At 38.6% G+C, this 25,874-nt stretch overlaps 1 protein-coding gene across 13 annotated transcripts in view; it reads right to left on the bottom strand.

Annotated features, from left to right (window-relative positions):
- The window catches only part of sgms1b (sphingomyelin synthase 1b), a 92,783-nt gene that overhangs the window by 50,852 nt on the left and 16,057 nt on the right, over window positions 1–25,874 (bottom strand). For 9 of the 13 annotated variants that reach the window (XM_052027353.1, XM_052027354.1, XM_052027357.1 and 6 more), the window contains exon 3: window positions 11,954–12,033. The exons of the other annotated variants lie outside the window; for them this stretch is intronic. The gene's annotated coding sequence lies outside the window, so the exon portion shown is untranslated. The remainder of the gene's footprint in view (window positions 1–11,953; window positions 12,034–25,874) is intronic. 13 annotated transcript variants of the gene reach the window in all.

Here is a 25,874-nt window from a genome sequence, read left to right as displayed (position 1 = left end):
GCTGGTTTATGGAACATGCTTAAAAAGGAGGCGGTGCAAGTAATTAGTATTGATGCATTCAAGCATAACTAATTTCCAGAAATTTAATATTTTTGGGGATATAATTTGGGACTGGTAGTGATCAGTGTAATATAGAACACAGAACAGTACAACTGAACACAATGCCAAATTAAACTAAATCTCTTCTGCCTGCATATGATCCCTATCCCTCCATTCCCTGCATATTTGTGTGTCTGTCTAAAAGCTTCTTAAAAGCCACTATTGTATCTGCTTCCACGACTACCCCTGGCAGCCCATTCCAAGAGCCAACCACTCTCTGTGTTTAAACAAAAAACTTGCCCCGCATATCTCCCTTAAACTTTTCCCTCTCACTGTAGGTACATGTCCTCTAATATTTGACATTTCTACCCTGGGAAAAAGATTCACATTGTCAACGTCTCTCATAATTTTATAAACTTCTATCAGTTCTCCCCTCAGCATCCACTCCGGAGAAAGCAACCCAAGTTTGTTCAACCTCTCCTGATAGCTCATACCCTCTAACCCAGGCAGCATCCTGGTAAACCTCTTCCGTACCCTTTCCAAAGCTTCCACATCCTTCCTGGAATGGGGTGACCAGAATTGCACGCAATTCTCCCAGTGCAACTTAACCAAAGTTATATATAGTTGCAACATGACTTCCTTACTCTTATACTCAATGCCCAGTGAAGGCAAGCATGCCATGCACCTTCTTTAACACTGTACCTACTTGTTTGGCCAAGTATGCTCAAGAAAAACAAGTGTCTTTATATTTGTAGTTCAGAAAGGGCTAATTTTTACTCTCTTGGTATAAAGACTATGCCACATCAACTAGCCATTACAATACAGAACCACTAAAACTTCTACATTTCTCTTCTCCTCTCCCCGCACCCCCCTGACCCAGTTTTCTGTTCCATACGAGTTTCGAGTTACATACGCCCAAAGTTAAAATTGCAGTAATATAATGAGGGGCAATAATATTGAACATAAAAAGGACGAAGAATCACATCACTGTACTGTGCAGTTATACCACACCACTTCAGAAATTGTACTTAAATTTTTGCTTCCACATCAAGAGAGAATGACTAGCATTGTTATGATGTGTGGTACTGGCATGATGAATAGTAACATGATTTGTTATGTTTGCAGATACTGGTTACAGGGTGGCTATAAACTGGGACTACAACCTCAACTAAAAACAGAAAATGCTGCAAGTACTCGGCAGGTCGAGCAACATCTGTGGAGAAAGAAAGTTTCAACTTTCTCATATGCTTTAATTCTGTACACTAGTGCCTTATGTGGGACTTTACAAAACCATAAACTTATCACATCCAATGATTCTCCCTCATCCACTCACATCCTCAAACTCTAGCAAGTTTGACAAATACTATTTCACTTTCATGAATCCATGATTATCACCTTATCCAATGATATTTTCCAAGTATCCTGTGATAACATCCTTCATAATAGACTCTGCCCGACTACCGGTATTAACTGGTCAATTGTTCCCCAGGTTCTCTCATCCTCCTTTAACTAGTGGGTTGAACATCCTCCAAACTGGGATGCTGATCCTCCTGCCTTATCAGCATCCAATCTCATTAATTTCTCCAGTGCCGCTCCCCCAGCCAAATACCAATTTCCTTAAATTCCTTCTTTTCCTGAGATTAAGTTTCCAGCATTTCTGACAAGTTATTTGTGTCCTTTTCTGCAAATACAAAGTACTTGTTTAATTGCTCTGCAACTTTTGTTCCCCACTACAAATTGTTTTTGACTACCCCCATGTTATGGAGGAATTGTGTTCTGAGAAAACTATCCATATGATTTTCTGTAACATGAATCCATGTTACAAGCAGAGATGTTCCTACAGGGTTTTCCCCCCTCATATCAAGTCACTTGTCAACAAGTCACCCACTATTATTTATCAATGGAGGCCAACATTATACATGGGGGATGGACAAGGCTTGTCCGATAACATATTTGCTCAATTTTTATTTTTAGTTACTCAGTACAGTTGCACAATAAGATCTGATGTGACGTCACCACATCAACTAGATTGGCAGTCACAGCCAAGTCCCTCCTCTGTCACACCCTCTACAGTCAAAGGACACATGGAAATTAAGTTGCAGCACTGCTATGCTCTTCATCCATGAGGCATTTTCTCTGATGTGCAAGGCTCGTGGATTAGGAAAGGGATTAGGAAGTGGGGATGTCAGGGGAAAGAAGGGAAGAGTTTAGAGGATCAGGGTTCATGGGAGAAAGGTGACAGGAGTTCAAGGGAATAATTGGTTAAAGTGCAGAGACATAGCTGAAGTGGAGTAAAGCAGAGAGATTACTTAAAGGAGCTAGTCATGGCTACTGCAGTTTGCCACAATGCAGCCTGTTGGGTAGTGATTTGTGAATTCTATAATGGCAAATTTCTGTAACCTGAATGCCTGTAACACAGGGATCTATACAAGGCACCTACATTTGTCTTGAGTAATCATTTTTATATACACAAGTTAATTGTTTACTTATGTCCCTTTCAAGTGTACTTTCACCATTTTTGCTCTCTTCAATCTCTTGGTACATTTTTGTTGAATTATACACTGCTCCCAATCCTCAGGCTTGCTGCCTTTCTCATCAACTTAGTATTTGATATAATGGCAAGTTGTACAGAGTTTAACTTTCCTCAGCCACAGGCAAGTCACTTGTGATTGTGCCAGAAGGGAATCCTTAACTATTGCAGACACTGCATTCATTCCTTTAACATTGGTGAATTTCATTGAAAAGCATGATAGGCGATGACCAATCATAGACAACTCACTCCATAGTTTCCTTTGTTTAGATTCAAGACCCTGGTTTCAGATTGAACTACTTCACTCTCCACTTTTCCCTCGAGGATCCCACACAGATTACATAGAAACAGTCATACAGCATGAAACAGGCCCTTCTGCTGATTCTGACCATCAAGCACCATTTACATCTATCCTTCATTAACCCCCATTTTTTTAAAAAAGTTCCCCCCCCCCAAACACACTCAACTCTCCACCCCCCCCCTCAGATTCTATCACACCTACACACTAGGGAGAATTTAGAAGCCAACTAACCTATCAATCTGCACATCTTTATGACATGGGAGCACCCCCCACAGGAAACCCATCCAATCACAGGGAGAGCTCCATTCAGACAGAGCTGGAGATCAGGATTGAACCCAAGTCACCAGAGCTGTGAGGTAGCAGCTCTACAAGCAGTGCCACTGTGCTGACCACTTTAATAATGCACAATACCCAATCTAGGATAGATTGTTCCCAACTTCAGGAATTCATCCTTTACACCAATATGTTTTAATGAACTGCTATGTAGAATAGAGGCTCCCACGATTACTATAGTGCCCCGAATCACCAACATCATGTTTGATGAAATTCCGAAATTAGGGGGAGGAGGCCTGCAGACAACTCCCACTCATCCCTTGTTGCTTCTAGACTCCACCTAGACCAATTCTACATTGATTTCCCAAGCCAATATCCTCTATTGCTCGGATTTCATCTTTACTAAATGCCACTTCATCTCCTTTTCACCTAATAATTCAAAGATTGCCACCTTTGTGGTTCTGCTTTTTAAATTTAGCCCCTAGCTATTCAAACCCTCTCAGCAGAACCTTTTTCTTAATCCCACCTACGTCAATGGTATGAAAGTTTATCTTGCCCCTTCCACTCCAACTCTCTCTTTAAAATTATATTCCATGTAGGGACAAAAGGAAAACATAGAACAGTGATCATAACAGTTTAAAAAAAAATTGAAGTAGCATGTCTAGGATTCAGTCCAGACTTCATAGTATATGATACTCAGACTACACACCAACATAGAACAAACATTTTCTTTGCAAGGTGAAAATTAAAACAATGGCAATATTGTATTAAGAAACCAATTATCTGATACTGTCCATGACTTCAGCCATGAAGTGCTGAGACCATTAGTTATTTTTAAATTCCAGTCACAGTTTGAGTGTCAGGTGTATGTATTTAAGGAAACAAGATTGCCACTCGTTAAGCAAAACTGCACCATACATTTTGCATTCATTTATCAACATGATCAAAAAATGTAGAAGTGAAAAGTAACATTTGACAGGTATTGATTCTCGAATTTGAATTGCTGAACTGCAAAAGAGAAAAGGTCAAGCATTTAAAAAAAATGGCATTGATGCCCACACGTGAACAAACTGAATACCTAAATAAGCCAGACAAAAAAAAACTCAATGTAGTAACGAGCAATTCACTCAAAACATTTAAAAGTAATCCATTTCCAGTCCCAGAAAGCAGGATGATCTGACTTGGCTGCAACAATGATCCTGCCTAGTTTAATCTTGAAATACAAGGATGACAGAGCAACCTAGACAAGTTGAATTGAATTTTCCTTCATGTAACCTTATTTTCTTCCACTGACTTTCACCCTCTTACTGCAAGTTCAGATCCTTACCAGCACATTGTAAATTTTTCTGCACCAAACCAAGTGATCTATCTGGAAAAATTACCACTGTTCAAAACTCAAATATAGACAATAGAGTTTTAAAAAAGTTATTCGATGTTATTATTTAGCAGACTTGTGTACTATTTTTATTCTCCCAACCCTAGTTCAATTTTTTTTCTAGTTTCTTACTCATCACTCCTGCCTTTAAACTCATTCTGCCCACAAGTCCCAGTTCCTCCAAGTCTTCAAAGGATCCTACTCTCATAAGCTGTCTACTATCTAAATGGTTTTTCCTGGTCCCCATGCTACATGATATTGTTAATGGACGCACTCTCTCTCTCTAGAACAGTCTCCTGCATCTTCAGAAGTGCCATATCTCAAGAGATTCAAGCCTGGATCCTAGCATACAAAATATCATTTTATCAGCATCCTCCTTTTTCTCAAGTCTAAGTGTTGGAGCTTCCTAAGCAAATGCCTACATTCAACTCTGAATTGTATCCACCTCAGCCACAGTACCAGGACAACCAAAGTCAATAACGGCATCCTCTGTAATTGTGACAAAGTCTCCTTCCAGGTTCTTGTCAAATGTTGCCATCCTTATCAAATCAGTCATAGATAAAGAATCAATGATTTCTCTCCAGTGCATGCACCTTTCCTTCCAGTACCCTCCAAGGATCTATTCTTGCCTCACTTATGTTTTGCATGTGAATGTTGCCCTCAGCAACATCAACATACATAGTCAACTTAGGCAAGTATAATGATGACACTTCAATTTACCCGTCTTGGGAGTAGTTAATTCCTAGAGTCTGTACTGTAGTTCAGCATCATTGTTTTGTGATCTAATTTCCTATAATTAACCAAGAATATTTGGTAGAAAGGCTAACAAAATATCAGTCTTAAGATGTGGAAGTAACCATTTGTAGAAGAGTTCCAAACTTCTGCTACTTGTGGTTTGCAATTGTGTTCCTCAATTTCCTTCCTGAAAGTCCTAGTTTTGACCTTCGTACCCCAAGGTCCTAACCTTAAACTAGCAAACAATCTCTCTCCACAAGGTGCAAAGGATGTTGAGCAAGAGGTCAAGCCTGTAAGGTTTTAGTAGATCAAGCACAGTTAACTAGAAGCAAATTTGGCTACAGGCCACTGTTTGAGCATTAATGACTTGAAGAATATTCTGTTATACATAACCTATTACACAGAATGGCTGCACAGTGACAAAGTGAAAAAAGGGGTAGTTAGGAGTAGCCCTCATAATAAATGACATAAGCAGTAATGAAGTATGACCTTAGTCTGAGAACATATAGAAGAATCAGATACAAAATAGAGAAGCAAAAAAAAGGCTGCTCAAATCAATTACATCACAACCTAAGAATTAAGCAGCAAGAAAAGCTTGCATTAATGATGGTACAGTAATCAGAGACCTTTGATCTTCAAAGACTGATCACATCAAAATGGTTTGAGGATACATGAAAAATTTAACAATGGGCTGCAAAGCCTACCAGGGGTAGGCTACCCTTAATTGTATCTTGTGTAATGAGACAGGGTTAATTAGTTACCTGATGGTGGGAAATCCTATGGGGGAAAATAATCACAAAATAACATTCAAGAGAAATAAAAGCTAGAATTTTGAACTTAGTTTTTTTTAACCTAAGTAGAGTGGGAATGGCCTGAGGTAGATTGGGAAACATTACAAGATTTCCATAAGATAAAATATTTCTTTAAATGATTCCCATTATTCAAGTATTCGAATGAGAAAAACAACTCCACGAAAGATGTTATAACATTATAATGTTAAAACAAAGGACTTGGAGTTTCAAAATGCAGAAACAAGTGGCCAAACTACTGAAAGGGGGAATTGAGTGAAGTTAGCATAAAATGCATAGTTGTAGAATTTATACAATTATGAAAAAAGGATAGCAAAAAAGTGAACGTTAGCACGTTTAGCCAGACATCTATTTTCAGCTAAATGTTGAAATCCATTGCCAAGGTCATAACAGGCAACTTAGAAGATCATTAGGCTGAGTCATTAAGGGAAGATAGCACTTGACAATACTTTTGAGGATTTTGAGTAGATAAAGGGATGTCAGTCAGTAATTGACCCCTCAACTGTTCATTTAAAGGATTCAAACAAAACACTTCTTCCAAATTGAAACTGGACCAGTTACAAGTGAACGGATCCATGCATGGGTGGGAGAAATCAAGTTATACTCCAATACACTAGATGCCAGGTCAACTCAAACTTTAACTCAAGGCAAGTAAATTGGAAGACTTACAGATCAGCCCAAATGGCACAACAGACATGAAATTCATTTTTTCTTTAAATGTTTAAGCAATACACAAGCTTTATATTAGATATTTCTAATATCAGATCCAACATATTGAAGGAAGGGACAACTAAACATTTTGAACCATTTGCTGGATCTTATTCCCTTTTAAAACAAAATTCTGGCCAACATTCATCCCTTGATACTACCAAAAGAATGACTTTTGATTATTCATGTTTTATTGCTTTGAGGAACTACACTGAACAACTGGCTGTTGCTTTTGCCCACAAAAACTACATCCAAAGTAATTAGTTAGCTATAAAATGCTTTGGGGTGTCCCAAGAAAATTAATACTGCAAAGAAAAATTGCAAGATCTTTCTGTGGAGGCAAATAATCATCTCTCCGTCAACAACTCTTCATAGCTGGAAATAAAAGGTTTTTGTGAAGTTCACTGACATCAAGGCTCATCTACTTGTTCAAGACTTCACTGCCTGCATCATGCCTTAACTTCAACATTATCAAACACTTCATATGCCATTAGAAATAGGAGCAGTAGGCCTTATGCTCCCTCAACCTTGTTCAATCATTCAATACAAACAGCTAATCTGATTTTCCCTCAGCTCTATTTTCCTGCCTGCTTCCTTTAACACTCAACCCTTTTGAATCCCAAAAATCTGTATTAGCTTTCAAAATATTCCAAGGTAGAAAATACCCACAAAACCCATAATCCCCAGGAGAAACTCATCTCCCTTCTTAAAATGGCCATCCCTCATTCTATGCAACTTAATTCTAAGAAAACATCCTCTTGGCATCTACCTTGTCAAGAGCTCCCAGAATCATACAGTGTAAATAAGATCACTGATACACCCAAGTATAGATCCAACTTGCTCAAACTTTCCTAAGACAACCCTTCAGCAATCCACCTCCTGAACTTCAGAAGTGCTTCAAAAGCATGCATATCCTTCAGTGAGCAGACCAAATTCCAGTCCTAAGTGTGACCTCAACACCCTCTACAATTGCAGCAAGATGTCATTACTATATTCCATCCCCTTTACAATAAGGACCAATGTAATTTACCTTCTTGCTTATTTGTTGCACATGTTAACTGTTGTGCGTTTTTAGAGACACCCAGACCACAGCATTCTGCACTCTTCATTTAAAAAATTCTTACATTTTTCCTACTAAAGTGGAGAACATCAAGTTCCCCACATTAAACTCCATCTAAGTATTGTGCTCATTCATTTAACTTTTCTATATCCCTTTGCAAACTGTTTCCTTCATGGAGACCCTTGGGAATCCCTGGCCCATGACTGTTCAAAATGGATAGCACAGAGAACCTCTGACCCAGGCTTCTGGGAACACATGGAACTTCAGCACAAGTGAGAGAAGCAGCTCACCACCTCACAGGCTACCCACCCACCCCATCAGACAGCTCCTGCTCCATCTGAAACAGTCTACAGGCTCCATTTTTGCCTCAGTTACCATAGAACCCACAGAACTGGAGTGGAACCCAAACAGCAGCAATTTCCTCCTCACAACTTTCTCTCACTTTCCTTTGTATCTGCAGCAAATTTGGTTACAAAACACCCTGCCCAAAACACCCTGCCCCTTCACTTAAAAGGGATTGTGAAGAGTTGAGACTTCAGCCCTTATTCCTGATTACAGTTTGCCAATCTGAAAATGATTTATTTATTCCTCTCTAATGAGCCAGTCTTCCATACAAACTCAAATATTACCTTTTAACTTGTGCAGTAACCTTTTATGTGGCAACTTCTAAAATGCATTCTTCCTACTGGTTCCCCTTAAGATAAATGTACCCAACTCATATCAAGAGAACTTTAATAATGCAGTCAAATATAGATATCCCTTTCATGACTCAGTTCAACTGTTTTATAACTATCTGCTATTGATCCTTAGTTGATTCTTTAATTTTCCCCAATGATAGACACCAGGCAAACTGCTAGAGTTTCTGCTTTCTCTCTCCTTCCTTTCTTTCTTGAAGAGGCATGCTACAGTTAGTTTTCCAACTGCTTAGACTAATAGAGATGCCAGGGGGTTTTGGAAGATCATAAATCAATCCTATTCTCTTCAGCTGCTATTTAAAATATATAAAACAAAACACCAGAGGATAAAGTCCATCAGGTATGTGGACTTCGACTTTACCCTTATTTATCTAGTACATTTATGCTTTAGTGATTGCAGTTGTTTTAAGTTCCTCCCTCCCCTTTATGTCCAGATTTTCTGGTTTGGGGATGAACTTGTCTTCTACTATAGAACATTACGACACAGATCCTTCAGCCCACAATGTTGTGCTGACTTTTTAACTTACTCCAAGATTAATCCAACTATTCCCTCCCACATACTCCATTTTTCTATCATTCATGTGGCCAAGAGTCTCTTAAATGTCCCTAATACATCTGCCTCTACCAGCACCCCTGGCAGCATGTTCCACGCACCCACTAGTTTTTAAAAACAAAAAAAAACTTGCCTCTGATATCCCCCCTGTACTTTCCTCCAAACACCTTAAAATTATACCCCCTTGTGTTAGCCATTTCTGCCCTGGGAAAAAGTCTCTGAGTGTCCACTTGATCTATGCCTCTCATCTTGTACATCTCTATCAAGTCACCTCTCATCCTCCTCCTCCTCTCCAAAGATAAGAGCCCTAGCTTGCTCAACCTACCCTCATAAGACATGCTCTCCAATCCAGATAGCATCCTGGTAAATCTCCTCTGCACCCATTCTAAAGCTTTCACATCCTTCCTATAGTGAGGCAACCAGAAATGAACACAATATTCTAAGTGTGGTCTAACCAGGGTTTTATAGAACTGCAACATTACCTCACAGTTCTTGAACTCAATCCCCCAACTAATAAAGGCCAACACACCATATGCCTTCTTAACAACCCTACCAACTTGTAGAGAAACTTTGAGGGATCTCTGGACTTGGACCCCAAGATCCCTGTTCCTCCACACTGCTAAGAATCCTGCCATTAACCTTGTATTCTACCTTCAAATTCAACCTTCCAAAGTGTATCACTTCACTTTTCTGGGTTGAACTCCATCTGCCACTCATCAACCTTCATATCATCTGCAAACTTACTAACCCACCCTTCCACTTCCTCATCCAAATCATTTATAAAAATCAAAGAGGGGTCCCAGAATAGATCCCTGCAGAACACCACTGGTTACTGACCTCCAGGCAGAATACACTCCATCTACAACCACCCTCTGCCTATGGGCAAGCAAATTCCAAATCCACACAGCCAAATTTGCCTGGATCCCATGCCTCCCGACCTTCTGAATGAGCCCATCATGGGGAACCTAATCAAGCACCTTCAAGCCCATATACACCACATCCACTGCTCTACCCTCAACTTGTTTTGTCACATCCTCAAAGAATTCAAACAGGCTCAAGTCTTGACCTGCCCCTCACAAAGCCATGCTGACTATCCCTAATCAGACTATGTTTGTCCAAATGCTCATAAATCCTGTCCCTAAGAACCTTTTCCAATAATTTTCCCACCACTGAAGCAAGATGCACTGGTCTATAATTCCCAGCGTTATCCCAACTCTCTTTCTTGAACAACAGAGTAACATTTGCCACACTCCAATCATCTGGCACTACTCTTGTGGCCAGTGAGGATGCAAAGATCCTCACCAAGGGCTCAGAAATCTCTTCCCTTGCTTCCGGTGTCCTGGGATATCCCCCATCCAGCCCTGGTGACTTATCTATCCTAATGTTTTTCCAAAAGTTCCAGCACATCCTCTAACATCGACGTGTTCTAGCTTATCAGCCTGGTTTATGCTGTCCTCACAAACATCAAGATTTCACTCACAGGTGAATACTTAGCCTTTAAAAGTTTAAAAAGTAAATTTCTCCAATTCCAAAAGATGAACCTTAATTACTGTAGTATACTTGCTAATAACTTGAACAATGTTACTATGATGATTGTGCTGGTTTCACATGAGTAAATCCTGAAAATTATCGACCAGGAAGTTTCTGCTGAATTAGGAAGATGTTGATACCTCCATGGACTTGGGACAGGTTTAAATTGAGACATTTCAAGGCAAAAAGTCAAATAAAAGGCATATCAGAATGTTCCTTAGTAACCAAGACAAAATGCAGTAGGAAAAGTTCCAAGTCAAACATTTTAATTATTAGTCCCGCTAAACTTATGGGATTTTAATCTATATAGTCTAACCATAGAGGAAGAGTGATTATTAATCCCAAAATGTATTGCAGGAATTTCTCAATTATAATGAAAGATAATTCAAGGAAGAAACATCATGCATCTACATAGTACCTTCCATATAGTGAAAGTGTCAAAATGCAAGCCTCCAAAAGGCATTGGGATAGGGACCAAAAGCTTTTAAAATATACGTCTCTTAATGATGTAATAGGAGATAAAGTAACACCAAGATAATTCTAGATTTTAGACCTGGCAGCTGAGAGCACAATTGGCTAATAGAGAAGTGATGTAGGTAGTCAAAGTTTGAAAGAACGACGAATAGGGAGCAATTAAGGGATTGGAGGTTAATACTAGACATTGAGAAGTGACGGCAAGTTTTGCCAGACTAGGACGGTAAAAGGACAATGGTAAACTGGATGACAATTCAGGATACAGATAGACAAATTTTGTATGAACTCAAGTTTACCCTAGATGGAGGATGGGGTACTGGATTAGTCAAGTCTGGAGGTGACAAGGCACTGATGAAAACAAATCTAATGGCAAACTCATTAAAAAACTGAACATGTTCACTTAATCATCTCCAAAAAGAACTGATGAACTTTGGAAAGTGGTATTTACAGAGGGTTGAAAATGGAATGCATATGATAGAATTCATTTATGAGATGGCAAAAAGCAATGGCAAGAACTTCTAGGTTACAGGTAACATTGGATTATGCCATGTTGAAGGAAAACTAAAATTAGCTTGAAAAACAGGAATATGACCATATCTAGAAGTTATCAGCCCAATGGACAATAGAACCCAGCTCCTGAAATAAACTTGGGCCAGAAGTCAATGATGTAATGGAATGAAGATGGTGGACATAACCCAGGAGCTTTCAAACTGCAAACTAAATGCAGAATGAGAGCATTCAGATCTTACTGGAATCTCAAATCTGGAGAAATCTTGTTCATTTCCCTGTGTTGCTTAGAAACATTGACCAATGGCATGACAAATTTGGAACTGAAAAGTCCTGCATTTAAATAGAAAAACAATGCTCGTACCTTAAATGTATATTGTTGCAATTTGGTACTTTTGGATAAACTTTTCCTGAAGTGCAACTTGAATCCAGCAAATGGCAAATCTGAAATAGAATAAGTCTCATAGTAATCTCAGTGACATGCTCACCAATAATTCTTCCAGATCAATGGATCTCCATTGTCAAAAAATTTTCATCCTGATTTCTACAATTTCACCCTCCCCCCCACCCCCAACATCATTGGCTTTTCTCCCACCCATAAAAATTCTAGAAGCCAAAAGCTTTAGACAGAGCTTTAATCCTGTTACATAACAGAACTGATGTTAAGGAAAAAAGTGAAAGCTGATTTAAACTCCCAATGCAAATCTGACTTTGTAAATTTTACTAACTTGCAATAGTCATGACATGATTCCATGAGGTCACTGCAGCATTTAATGAGATTTCCTCCTTTAACAATTCTAAACACAAAAGTGTTGATCAGTACAGATGTATAATCAGCCCAAACAGATTTAACCAGAATAATGCTTTGGATGTATTAAATAACATCATTCTTCCTAAAATTTGAAAACTGCAATAGTTACTTGACACTCAAAACCTAACTAGAGCACCACACTTCACAGGGTGATGTACACATGTATGGCTTTCATAAGTATAACTATAAAATTCAACTTGCAAATCCTGAGAAAATGCCAAAAACCCATGTAATGAACACTAAATTTTGGTTGATATGCAACCCTACCTCAAATTTTTAAAATCAGATCCTTTCTTCTGCAAATTAAAATTTCTTATTCTTGCCAATTTCAAATTTCCTCTTAGCTTCACTTGCCCATCTTTCAATTCTTTGTTGTCCTAAGCCTCTACTTCTGCATAAACATTCAATTAGTCATTGTTGATTCTTCAGTGACAATTAAGGATGGGCATGTACAGTATTCTATCACTGATGAGGCTCACTATGATCCCTTCCACACATCATAGATTTATGCATCTTGGTCTTGGAGAAAGGCATATTCAATTACATTCCAAACTTTTCTGCTGAATGTCCCAACCTATCCACTTTGGTTTTTTTAAAAAAATGAAATTCCTTGGGTAAAATACACCCCTTCCACTTTCATCAACTAGCCCTAACACAAAACTATTTTGGCTTCATGTGCATCCACCTCATCGTTTCTTGCTGTCCCTATATCTGATTAGGCTCCATGCTTAAGACTGCCTCTTCATTTGGTCTTTGCAAGACAATTCACACAAAGGATGTTGCAGTACTTACAGCTCTTCAAACTAATCTTTTGACAATATGCATAAAAAGAGCAAAGCATCTTTAAGGATAGGAATGGTCATCTAAACCAAGACATCAAGGATCCCACTCAAGGTACCAATATTGACAGAACAAAATTTTGATTACTTCTATTGTCCTGGAACATGATGAATTATTTAGGCAAAAAAACTCATGAGAACTTGCAGGATATTGAAGCAAAGAGAATGGAGGGGTGTGAGGGGAATGGGAAGGTAAAGGTCATTTATAGCAAAATCCAGTCTCAACCCTCGTTAGTTCATAGGATCACCAACACTGACATGAAAAATTTCAGATGCTGGCCAGAGTTCAGGAACATTATGCTCTGGAAAATCATGCTCATTAAAAAAAAAGCAGAAAACTTAAATACAAGCAAACAACCAATTCAGTCAAACCAGGTATCAGACTCAAGGAAATTCTGACATCACTGGTCTCTCTGCCAGTTCCCACAGCTCTCCCACATCCCAGTAGAATCCCCAAAACAATTCTGAAAACATGCTTTTTGGAGCTAAAGTAGTCTGAATATCATACACCAAGAAGGTCTCATCCTTGAGTGACCACAATGCTGACGAAAGCATTGGATAAAAATATGGAAGCCAAAATTGGAGTTAAGGAGCTCGTATGAAATAAATCAGAAGTTAAAACACATTTTACAGCTTAAATTTCATTCAACCTTTTTGTAAAAACAAAATCACAGAATAGCCATAGTTAGACTGTTTCAGACTAACTGCAAACCAAGAATGTAAAAACAGGAGCAATTGACCAATTGATCCCTCATACCTGCTCCTCTATTCAATGAGAATAGCTGATCCATTCTTGGCCCCAAGATCATTTCCCCCACCCCACACTCTTGTAGTTTAAATGTCTGTTCATCTCCACCTTGAACATATTCAAAAGATTCTACTTCTGAAGGTTAGAGAATGACAAGAACTCCCAACCCTTGGAAACTTCTCCTCACCTGCGTTTTAAATGGGTGACACTTCATAGCTTGAATCTGTGCCCATTAATTCTAGATAACTTCACTGGGAGGAAAATATCCACTTGGTATCACCTTACTAATTGCAGAACTTAATATACCATCCTTGGTTCTAAGTCCTCTGATACCTTTGAAAATTCCAATATTCTCAGAGCATGAAGTAAAAAGTTCCAAATATGTACTACACTAGTTCTCATCTTTCCTGAATATCCTGGTTGTAAATAAGATGCTTTCATTCTCTATTCCAGAGATTCACCATATCTACCTTTTCAAACAATTTTAACATTATGATTTTTTGATATCATCCTCAATCCATTGTTTTATAATGGTATACAAAACCCATCTATACAACCCATGAACAAAATTTAACTTTGGTAGTCAGTGGAAGATAGATACAGTAACGGAATTCATGGATCAGAATTTCGCTAGCAGCTCATGGCATTTACCTACTCAAGTGCTGGAAAGTTCAGCACTCTCCTGCAAAGCACATCCTAGCTTCACTCTTCAGCAGGAGTCCACATTAAGTTCAACAGTAGAGCTGGACCTTGCTGAGATTTCACCACACTTAATATGAGAATTTTAAATTTAATTCAGGATCCATAAGGTTAAAATGTTACACTTCCCTTTTTCACTTCCTTGAATGTTTTTATTTATTAATGTTTATTAAAAAAAAAATCACCCACACCACTTAAAGTATTAAAAATAAAGCCAAGGTTTTAAGCTTTTTTTAAAATAAGTTTTACTCAGGGAATGGCTAATAAAAGGGCATGTGACATTTGTGCCACAAATGTACTAGGCAAATGCAACATCTAACTACTTGCCCTCATTGGCATCATTTTCACAAAATCACAAAATCACCGACCTTTCTGATGCCATGATTAACTGGAAACTCTGCCAGACTTGCCACAAGTACTATAGCTATAAAAAGTACAAGCGCTCACTATCTTATGGGAAGTCTCTATCTCTTGACACCCAGAACTTTTCAAGCACCTAAAAGTCACAAAGCAGGAGTATAATGGTATAGTTTCCACTTGCTTGGAAGCATGCAGCTTCAACAACTTAAGCTTAACGGGGTGCATTAGGTGGGTTGCCAGTCACCCATCAACTACCCTAAACATTTGTTCCCTCCACCACTTGTGCACAATTGTATTCCAGCTACAAAATGCATTGCTGTTACTCACTTAGGCACTGCCCCCCCCTCCCCCAAAGACCTCTCACCCCAAGAAGAACACAGAAATACCACCTGTTCTCCTCCAACTTGCACACTATCCTGATTTGGAAAGACAACCACCCTGTGGCTCTGGGAAGTTTCTTCACTCAAAGAACTATACAAGTTCAAGGCAGTGGCCCATACCATCTTCTCAAAGACAATGGAAGTGTGGTAAATAAATGCTAGCCCTGCCAGTGCTACACATATCACAACAAATAAAAGATTACAAATTTCAAGAATATTCAGAAGCACAAAAACCATTTAGCCTTAACAAATAAGGGATAGGATTTGGCAACTTATCATAGATTCCCAGATATCACCAACTGCATTGAGGTTCACTTAGTTCCAGAACCTTCTTGACTGCAAGATCCAAACTGACCACCTCTTGCAAGTTCAAGTCCTCGGGGAATACAAGCAGCAAATATCATTAAGCAAAATCCAAGTCAACGTCAACATCTTACAATACATTTTACATAAAGGAGAAGCAAAGCAAATTGTTAACTCATATACAAATGAAGTTAGACAAATATGCAAATTACTATTGCTGACGTGAAATTCACAAGACCTGCTTTCAAGTGTATGAACTGCAAAAAACAGTACTCAATAATTAAATCCAATCCTTCAACAAAAATTTCCTCCAAAAATTGTACAATTGCATTTGAAAACAAACAAGAAACTGCCTTTGCTGGGGTGACCAACTCTAAAATACTAATTCAAAGCAGTCATGAAATTTTTTAAAAATTGTCCTATTGTTACTGGACTAATTAGCTTCTCTTCCAACATCAATCCTTCCATACACCAACTGATATCGGAAATTTGCCAAATATCTGCTTATCCCTTAGAAAACTTACCAACCAAATACATGTTTGGCCAGGTCATTTCCTTAGTCACCCAGAAATGTCTAGTTGCTGCAATTCAGACCAAAATGAAAGTTGAATAAATGTATAATAGTATAGCCAAATTCTTTCAAATAGTGCAAAAGGTTCTGCATCTGCCATAATGCAGTACAACCTTTGGACCTACTTGTGCCAGCCTGTGCTGGTCACATGAACTGTCAGGGAGCAAGGAAAATGGTGGGTTGATGGTCTGTGAGGATTTCAGGTAGTCAGTTTGCCCTGTGGCAAAGAGCTGTCAGTGGCTGGATCGGCTCCTGGGTCTGGATAATGTTGTGTTGGGGTGTGGAAGGAGAGGGAATGAAGCTGCCTACCCTCACCCTTACCACCAAGTGACACTGCTCTCTCCTCTGCCTTCTTGAAGAAATTGGTGAAGCAGGACAGCAGCTGGTTCTCAAAAAGAGGAGGGGAAAAAAATCAGCAGGTATAACATGCTCCTAAAAAGTAGGATGAAACAGTTTTTCCCCTAGAAAGGAACATTTATTGTCTTTGGCAAAATCACCACTATTGATACTATTATTACTCTTCCACAATTTTATCCACCTTGTCTGCAACCTAGTCGCAATTTTTTTTTGTTTTTGAAGTTGATCTTTTAGGTAGGATCTTACATCATCCAATTTTAACACCATGACAATTTCTACTCCAGGAAGTTTTCTACTCTAGAGCAAGTTTTCACCTCAATCTGGGAGAAGTGTGATACATAAAATGAATAGAAGAAAAATATCAAAGCATACAAATGTCACCAAGGTATTCTCATGTTCAGGGTGTTTAAGTAGCCACAACCCAAGGTTTATTTTTTTGATGATCAAAAATTTAAACAAATGGACAATTTTCAATCACAGGATCTCCCAAAACACGTCACAGTCAATGAACTACTTTTGAAATGGAATCATTACTGCAATGAGGCAGCAGCTAATTTGTACACAGCAAACTTGCATAAACAACAACTAGATGAATGACCAGATAATCTATTTTAGGATGTTGGCCAAGAGATAATTAGCCAGGGCACCAGGAGAATTTGCCTGGCTGTTTTCAGATTGTGCTTATAGATCTTATGCATTTGCCCAAAGGGCTTTAACTTCATTCAAAATTCAGCTCCTCCAACACTGCAATACTGAGGGAGTGCTGCATTGAAGTCAGGCTGCATTAACAGCAAGCTTCTAGAAGGGACAGAACCCAGAGACTTGTGGGTTAAATGGCAAGGTACAGAGTATTTAGTTACAATGCTTTAGAAATTAGCTAAAACTTACATTTAAACTGCACCTTTAAAGTAGTAAGATACCCCAAGATTTACTTCACTTGCAACAAAAATTGACACAATACCAATTAAGGAGCTGGTCGGGCTCCTTAGTCCCTGATAATGATATGCAACCAAAGTTATTTATCCCGAACCTTTGATTTCGTTCCTGTATGACTTCCTTTGCTGAGACTAATTCACTGTCAACTTGTTGGTTCTAGTTTACTTTTGCTAAAAAATTTGTCTATTAAAAGTATCCCAGTTTGTAATTACCCCCATCTTTTCCCATTTCTAATATCTTATAGAATCACAAATTCTTTCACTGATAATACTTCCATCAGACTAATCCTTTTCCCTCCAAAACCAAATCCAGAATTGTACCTCCCCTTCCATGTTGGGCTTGCTAAATACATTCTCAAGTGCATTTGAGTAATCCTGTGCCCTCTATACCTTTTGCACTGATGGCACCTCAGTTAACATTTGAGTAATTAGCCCATTATTTCTATTCTAATATTTTTAAACATGTCTGAAATCCCTGCAAATCTGCTCTTTAGTTTACCCTTGGGCTGTCTGTGAGACATTTCCAATTGAGAGACTGGTCCTTATTTCCTTGCTTCAACCCAGATTATCTCATTGTATAATCTTTCCAATGTAGTCAGTCTAAAAGCTGTGATTTTTCTTCTTGAACCAATACCACACCCATCCTCTTATCTGAAAATCCTGTAACCAGGAATGTTGATCTCCATTTCTTGCCCCTTTAAGGCACAATTCCATGACAATTAAAATCATGTGTTCATGTGCTTTCATCTCATCTGCCTACTTCTTGCTTTTAATGTATACCTTTAAGTGTAAGCAGACTCCTTTTTTAAAATCAATGTTTCCCCAAACATTTTCCCTGCCTTCCAAACTCAATTTTTGCCTTGCTTTCTCAGATCCGCTTTTCTCAATTTTTGCTCAGCTCCCCATCCTGCTGCCAAACTAGATTAACCCCTCCCCAACAGTCAAGATTGCCTGTAAAGGTATTGTCCCAACCCTGGTGAATAGGCTTCACCTCCAACAAAACCAGTAATGGCCCACAAATCTAAGATTTCCTGTGCTATCCCCAGCCGAATGCTTATTTGTAAAAATTCTGTACTCACTAGTACATAGGACTGCATGACTCATCCCATTTTCCACTTGTGTTATTGGTTTCTGTACAGACCAAAACCTCCCGTGGTCCACCATCAAGGACATCAAGAGACAGTGCCTCAACGCAGTGGCAACCATCACCAAGGACCTTCATCTTCTTACTACACCATTGGGAAGGAGGTATAGAAGCCTGAAGACCCACACTCAAATGATTCAGAAACAGCTTCTTCCTCTGCCATCAGATTTCTGAATGGTCCACAAACACTAGCTTGTTACTCCTCTTTGTCTGCACTTTGTAATTGAGTGATTTTATCTTTGCAATGCTGCCGCAAAACAACAAATTTCACATCGAAGATAATAAATCTGATTCCAAATCCAACTCTGATTCTCTTCCTATGCAGCTGCTCAGTGATATCCTCAACCCCAGTAAGGATATCGTGCCATCCATCTGAAACAAGATAACATCCAGCACCAAATGTCTGCTCCTCTATGGGATGTTCTACAACTATTGCTCTTTATTTGCATCTGAAGTCTGCTTGATTGACAAGTATACCAATAAACTAGCAGCTTCTCTTTTACTGTCTAGCTATATCAAGATAGATATTTTGTATTTAGAGTGAACAGACTATTAAATGTTTTATTTTTAAGTAGCTTGGACAGGCTTTCTATTTTGGCAAAGCAAACAAACTTGGATGATGCCAGTACTCCTTTATGGTAATGTGTCTTTATTTTCATGTCTGTGAGGCACAGTGCCAAACCTACTTGGAAACAAAGTTGTTGGATGATCACTACTGCTCCTTTGCATTTTACATCCTTTCAAAACCTTTTGAAGCAGAACATGCTGTCCAGAACTTCATTTAATATTGCTTTGACATTGTTAAAACCACTGCTTCTCTACAATAATACCAAAAAAATTAGCCATCACATACAGAAATGGCTTTGTCTTCACTTGTGTTCAGCAATGTTCTTAAAAGGGCAGTTTTTCCCATTTCAAAATAAATTTCATCAGATTTGGTACCTTTTGAAATCAAAGTTACTGTCTTTTGAGACAGTTAATTTTTTTTTAATATATATTCAGCCTCAAGTCTTTCAAGAACTCAAAATATTCTTTATTATCCATTTGGTCAATCTAATCCTCTTAGTATTCTCAACTGATGATAGCACATTGTTCACTTATCAATCCACTCTTCTCAGCTCTCCCAACCTCTAAAGTACATTTGAGTACATGAATATCAAAGCCACAAATACACTTCCAAGTTTTAAGTCTGGAGTCACTTAGTTCAACTAAAACAGTTAAGTGGCAGCTACAACAGAATGAGAATGAAACGCCTATAACTGTTCTCAAAATTAACCTCATGAATGTGGCTAGCAGCATAATCTCACATTTTCTCTTCCTTACTTGCCTGGTGAAAGTGTAGCAGAGCTTGACTGAAAATCTCATGTCAAGTAGTTTTCATTTTTGTTTTAAGTATATGAACCAAGTTTCAAGGTTATTTATTCAGCTCCAATGGCATAAATGTCTCCAACATTAGGAAACAACACAGCAGATTTAATGAACTTTTGCTCAAGTGTCTCAGACTAGTCCAAAATAATGCTATTTTGCCTTTCAATACAAATCTTCCCAATTCATTACGATCAAATTAAGTTTTTTTGCAGAATATTTCCAACAAAATTTACTACCAAATGCAAGAGGCTGTTGTAACTTCAGTGGCACTTTAAATGTATGTTGCCTAATAAAAAAATACAAAACCTTACTATTAAATGGAGAGCTATTTTGCAAGTAGATTGCAAATACTAAGCCAACTTTTAACCCGAAGTTAACTTGCAATTCTTTAAACAGGCTAGTGACAAAATTGCAAAATCATTTTCAGTTTTAACATTGTTTTTACTTCTCGTTTCCTTGGTTCATTATGAAGCAACATCCTTCAGCTGAAATAGCTTATTTACAGGAACTCAATATGGATTAATAACACTCTGATCAGCAAGCGGGATTATTTAAAAAAGGTACAACTCATTGCATGACTTTTTGTCCCAATCTCTATGTGAAACCAGGGATCCACTGGTGAGCCATCAAACGTGCAAGCTAGTAGATATTAAAGGTTTAATCTGGTCATTGATTAATAGATATTACATTTTTGATTAACTCGATTAACAAGTTGCTTCCCCCAACACCTTCTGGAGGGGATCTGCCATTGTTGGCAAGCCCAGCATTTATTGCCCATCCAACTGCCTTCAAGGTGGTCATTCACCATATTCTTTGACTGCTTCAATCTTTCACATGAAAGTACTCCCAATGCTGTTAGTAACTCCTGATTAGTTGCTTGATTGCCCACTATCATTCACAACTAGTTGTGGTATGACTGCAGAGCTTGGATCCTATCCAGTGTTTGGGAGATCATTTAGCTTCATCTCTTGCATGCTGTTTACGTCATCATTCTGTGCTGCAGCTTCATTTGACTGGCACTTTTTTTTAAAAAAAAAGAAAAGGCATGCCTGATGTGCTCCCTGCATTCCTCAATGAAACTGATCAAATGAAGGGTTGATCCACTGGCTTGATAATAACAGTAGAGGGAGGGATATGCTAAGCCATGGGGGTTACAGGTTGTGCAGGTATATGTATCTGTTGCTGCTGATTGCCTAGCATCTCAGAGATGCCCAGTTTTCAACTACCAGATCTGTCCAAGTCCATCCCATTTAGCAACTTTTCAAGTGCCATACAACACAATGGAATATGTACTTGGTGTGAAGGGACTTTGATCTCCACAGGGCTGTGAGATCATGGAAACATCCATCTGACAGACAATGGCAAGGATGAATTGGGTTTATGCCTCATGTTGGCTCACATGCCACCTGCCACAGACCAGCCTGGCAGCTACATCCTTCAGAGTTCAGTCAGATTGTTCTGTGGCAGTGCTACCAAGCCACTCTTCCCAAAGGACATTCTTCCACCCAGAGTACATACATTCTGAGCCATTGTTACTTCCAATACTTCAAAATGTTGTTCAATATGAGCAGCACTGTGATTCATCAGCTGAGGGACGACAAGGAGTGATAATCAGGTTTCCTTGTCCATGTTTACTCAATGCCTTGAGAATTGATGTGGCCTGGAATCAATGTCAAAGACTCTAGAAGCTGCTCCAGTCTACCCGCATACCATAGCATTGGAAGCTCTGGTGGATCTCTCCTGCCAGAGGGACAAGATACAGCCAGAATTATGATAGGAGTCCAACATATCGTTTCCAATGTATGATTCTGCAATTACAACTACGTCAGGCTGTTGCTGGACCATTCTGAAGGACATCTTTCCTAATTTAGGTTTTGAGGAAGATCAATTAAGCTGGGAATGACTTTGCCACTGCCAAATTCAGTGCCTGTCCAGTTATATTCCTTCTTTGTTAAAATGGAGTTGTACTAGATTTGAGGAAACCATACAAGGCATAGAAACTGAGGATTCTGAATTGAATGCATTGCTAGATATGGAACTAATGTAAATTGGGAAATTATTGAGGGAAAGCAGAAAAATTTACACATGATTGCACGTGTTAATGATTAGAGGGCAACAGACCGCAAAAAAAACTTGAAAATTAATTGAAATTGGCTACAATGGGATCCAGACAAAGCCCATATTGCGAATGCAAGAGCGAACAATGTTGGTTATGGATTGAGCATAGGGTTTGAAGTTCAATTGCAATGCATACAACACAGCCTAGTCAACTGACTCAGGGAGGTTTAAGTAGAAAAGGAGTAGCATATACTGCAAGTTTAACTTTTTCTGATGGTCAATTATTGGAACAAGTGGTCTCATGAAGCAATGAATACTTTAAGTCATCACTTTCAAAACATATCAAAAATCAGTCAAGTAACATTTGCAAATGAAGAAAGTCAAACTTGTTTGTAATGCAGAGCTTTCCCTCATGTAAAAGAGGACAAGGAACAATTCTTACCTGCAAGTGCTTCCAAGAGTTCAAGATGCTGCTTGTGCCAAAACCCAAGCCAATGTCCTAAGTTGCCAAACAACCTAATCCTCTTTGTATTAATTACAACAGTAATTAATTTAGTCAACCACCAAAATGCAAAACAGGTACTACAGACATGGAAAAATACAGAATATATTTGTATAATCGAAGAGATTAGTTTCCCCTACATCTCCAGCCATGAATCACCACCCACCAACTCCGAAGTCAGAATGGGCTAAAATTAAATTTAGCCACACAGGATTGATGAGGGCAGGCTGGTAAACCTCATCTACATGGACTATAGCAAGGCTTTTGACATGGTAGGCTGGTCTGGAAGGTTAGATTACATGTGACCCATGGTGAGTTAGCCAAACAGATACAAAATTTGCTTGGTGGTAGGAGTCAGGGTGTCGCAGAGAGTCGCTTTCCAGGATGGAGGCTTGTGACTAAAGGTGTGCTTCAGGGATCAGTGCTGGATCCCATTATTTGTTAGATACATTAATGATTTGGATGAAAAAGTAGGTGGCATGATTAGCAAATAATACCAAAATTGGTAAAGTGGACAGTGAAGGCGGCCATCTAAGGTTACAACAGAATCATGATCAACTGGGAAAGTAGGTAATGAAACTGCAGATGGAATTTAACTCAAACAAGTGCAAAGTGATGCATTGAGAAGTTAAACTAGGACAGGACATGCACAGTGAATGACAAGGCCTTGGGAGTTTTATAGAATAGAGACACCTAGGAGTACAAGCAAATAGTTCTTGGAAGTGGCAACACAGTTAGACAGGATGAAGAAAGCACTTGGCATACTTTCCTTTATCGGCCAAGGCATTGAGTATGGAATTGGAACATCATGTTACAGTTGTACAAGATGTTACTGAAACTGCACTTGGATTGTTGTGCGTAGTTCTGGTCACTATGCGAGAGGAAAGATGTGTTTAAGCTAGAGGGTTCAGAAAAAAATTCACGAGGATGTTGCTAGGACTGAAGGGCTTAAGTTATAAAGGGAGACTGGATAGGCTGGGACTGTTTTCCCTGGAGCAAAGGAGGCCAAGGGGTGACCTTAGAGGTTCATAAAATCATGAAGGGCACAGAAGGTAGATAATCAGTTTTCCTTCCACAAGGAGAGTCTAAAATTAAATGGCACGAGTTTAAGATGAGAGGGGAAAGATTTAAAGGGCCAAACTCCCCCCACCCATACATCTGGTATTGTGCGGGTGTTTTAAGAAACCACCACATTCTCTCAAAAAAGAAAACTCTATATGTTGACTTCACTGTCAGAAGTTCCCTCCAACTGCATCAAAATATCTCAATTTACTATACCCAAAAAGGTCCAAACCAGCTTTACTAATTGTTCAATATTCACTACAATGCAGCACATCAAGATTTGGAGTTTTATTACAGATAAACTGTTACACAGTATGCTGCCTTGCAGATGATCTCAATTTGGCTGTATACACATTACATGACTCCATTATTACTGTTCAGTAGAGAAATTCTCAACGAACCACTTCAAAGAAAAATCTATACAAGGAAATTAAAACAGTCACATTTAAGATGTTCTTTTCATCTTCAGACAAGTGCCTTGTGTTGAAGAGGAAAATGGTACAACACACTGGTTTATGACATTTGGCAGAAGTGAACCATCCAGTGAAAGAGATTCTCAACGATCAAACTCAGCCACTTTGGATAAGATCTACATATGTAAAATACAAGCTAGGAATGAGAGAAGGGGAAACGTATCAAGTAAGGGCCAGCACCCTCCTGTTAAGGAGATAGGTTTTTGTGAGCAACCCTTATACTTCAGTGGAAGAATTAAATGCTCAAGGATGATGTCTTAGCCAGGGTAACAAGATAGTCAGCCTGTAGCTTCAGTGGATGAATGTAGGAAAACTGTATTCCATAATCACCAAGACAATTGTACAGCATTTCACCTACAACTTTCATGCACCACACACAAACCCATGGAAAGAAAACTGAGCACAGTTAGTTCACAAACATAAGCTCACTAGAATTATTGGGAAATACAAATTTTACTCCTGCAAAATTCCTCAGAGGGGATCAAAATGAAACAAAGATTCACAGTGAACAATATATTAGCTGCAATTAGTTTTCACAAGAACATTTGACTAAAATTGACAAAGTAATGATGCTTTATAATGTCTGTACACCTTTATGTGTGGTACCATGGTTTAGAAAAAACACTAGATCCTGACAAGTGAGAAACAGGTAACAAAAGCATCAACATAAACTTAAATCTAAACATATGCTAAGCTAATAAAGTTATTGCCTAAAAATAAAGAAATGGAGATCTTAATAAGTTTCTGTGGAATGAAAGTTACACAGTGTATCCTACTTAAACTACAATTGAAATAAACATGAGGGAAAAGTACACAAAAAGATTAATGACCGTGCCAAAAAGATATAATGCAACATAAAATTGGAAGTCTATGTTACAAAACAATGCTAATCTCCATCTTACTTATTTGAATAATTACCATAACTATCTGTTAAATACCAATCATGAGCCAATTTATGAGGAAGGGGAATTCTGACTGATTTTCTCCTATTGGGTTTGTCTGAAGTAAACCTCAATGGCCCTACAGTTATTCTAGCTGTGATTCTCAGGGAAGACTGGAAATGAAGACCACCATGTGGCTATGTTCCAGATCCATTAACGAAACTTGTCATACAACTTTACAAAACCTTGTGATCTCAAATCACTCAGGAAACAATAAAAATTCTTTCTAAATTATAAAACATACATAATTACAGATTTAACAAAGATTTGAACACATTTAAAATGGAAAATCATTTTATAGCTCAAATGCAAACCTAAAAAGTTCACATTGCAATGCTGACAAATGCATAATCTCTATCTAACTCCTTGACCTTTACTATAGCCTTGGAGAGGGGATAGCAGCAGATAATATGGCAAAGTATTTAACTGGGGGAGGGGGAATTATAATGCTATTAGAAAGGAACTTGGGAGCATAAATTGGGAACAGATGTTCTTGGGGAAGTGCACAGTGGAAATGCGGAGATTGTTCAGGGAGTACTTGCATGGGGTTCTGGATAGGTTTGTCCCATTGAGGCAGGGCAAGGATGGTAGAGTAAAGGAAATGTGGTTGACAAGAGAATCTTGTCAAGAGGAAGAAAAGCTTACCTGAGGTTCAGAAAGCATGGATTAGACAGGGCTCTGGAGAGAGCTTAAGAAAGGATATAGGAGAGCTAGAAGGGGGCATGAGAAGGCCT

Source organism: Pristis pectinata, chromosome 12, assembly GCF_009764475.1.
Source record: "Pristis pectinata isolate sPriPec2 chromosome 12, sPriPec2.1.pri, whole genome shotgun sequence".
Classification (NCBI taxonomy): Eukaryota; Metazoa; Chordata; class Chondrichthyes; order Rhinopristiformes; family Pristidae; genus Pristis; species Pristis pectinata.
Note: the sequence above shows the minus strand (reverse complement) of the source record. Positions and strands in the feature narration are given on the sequence as shown.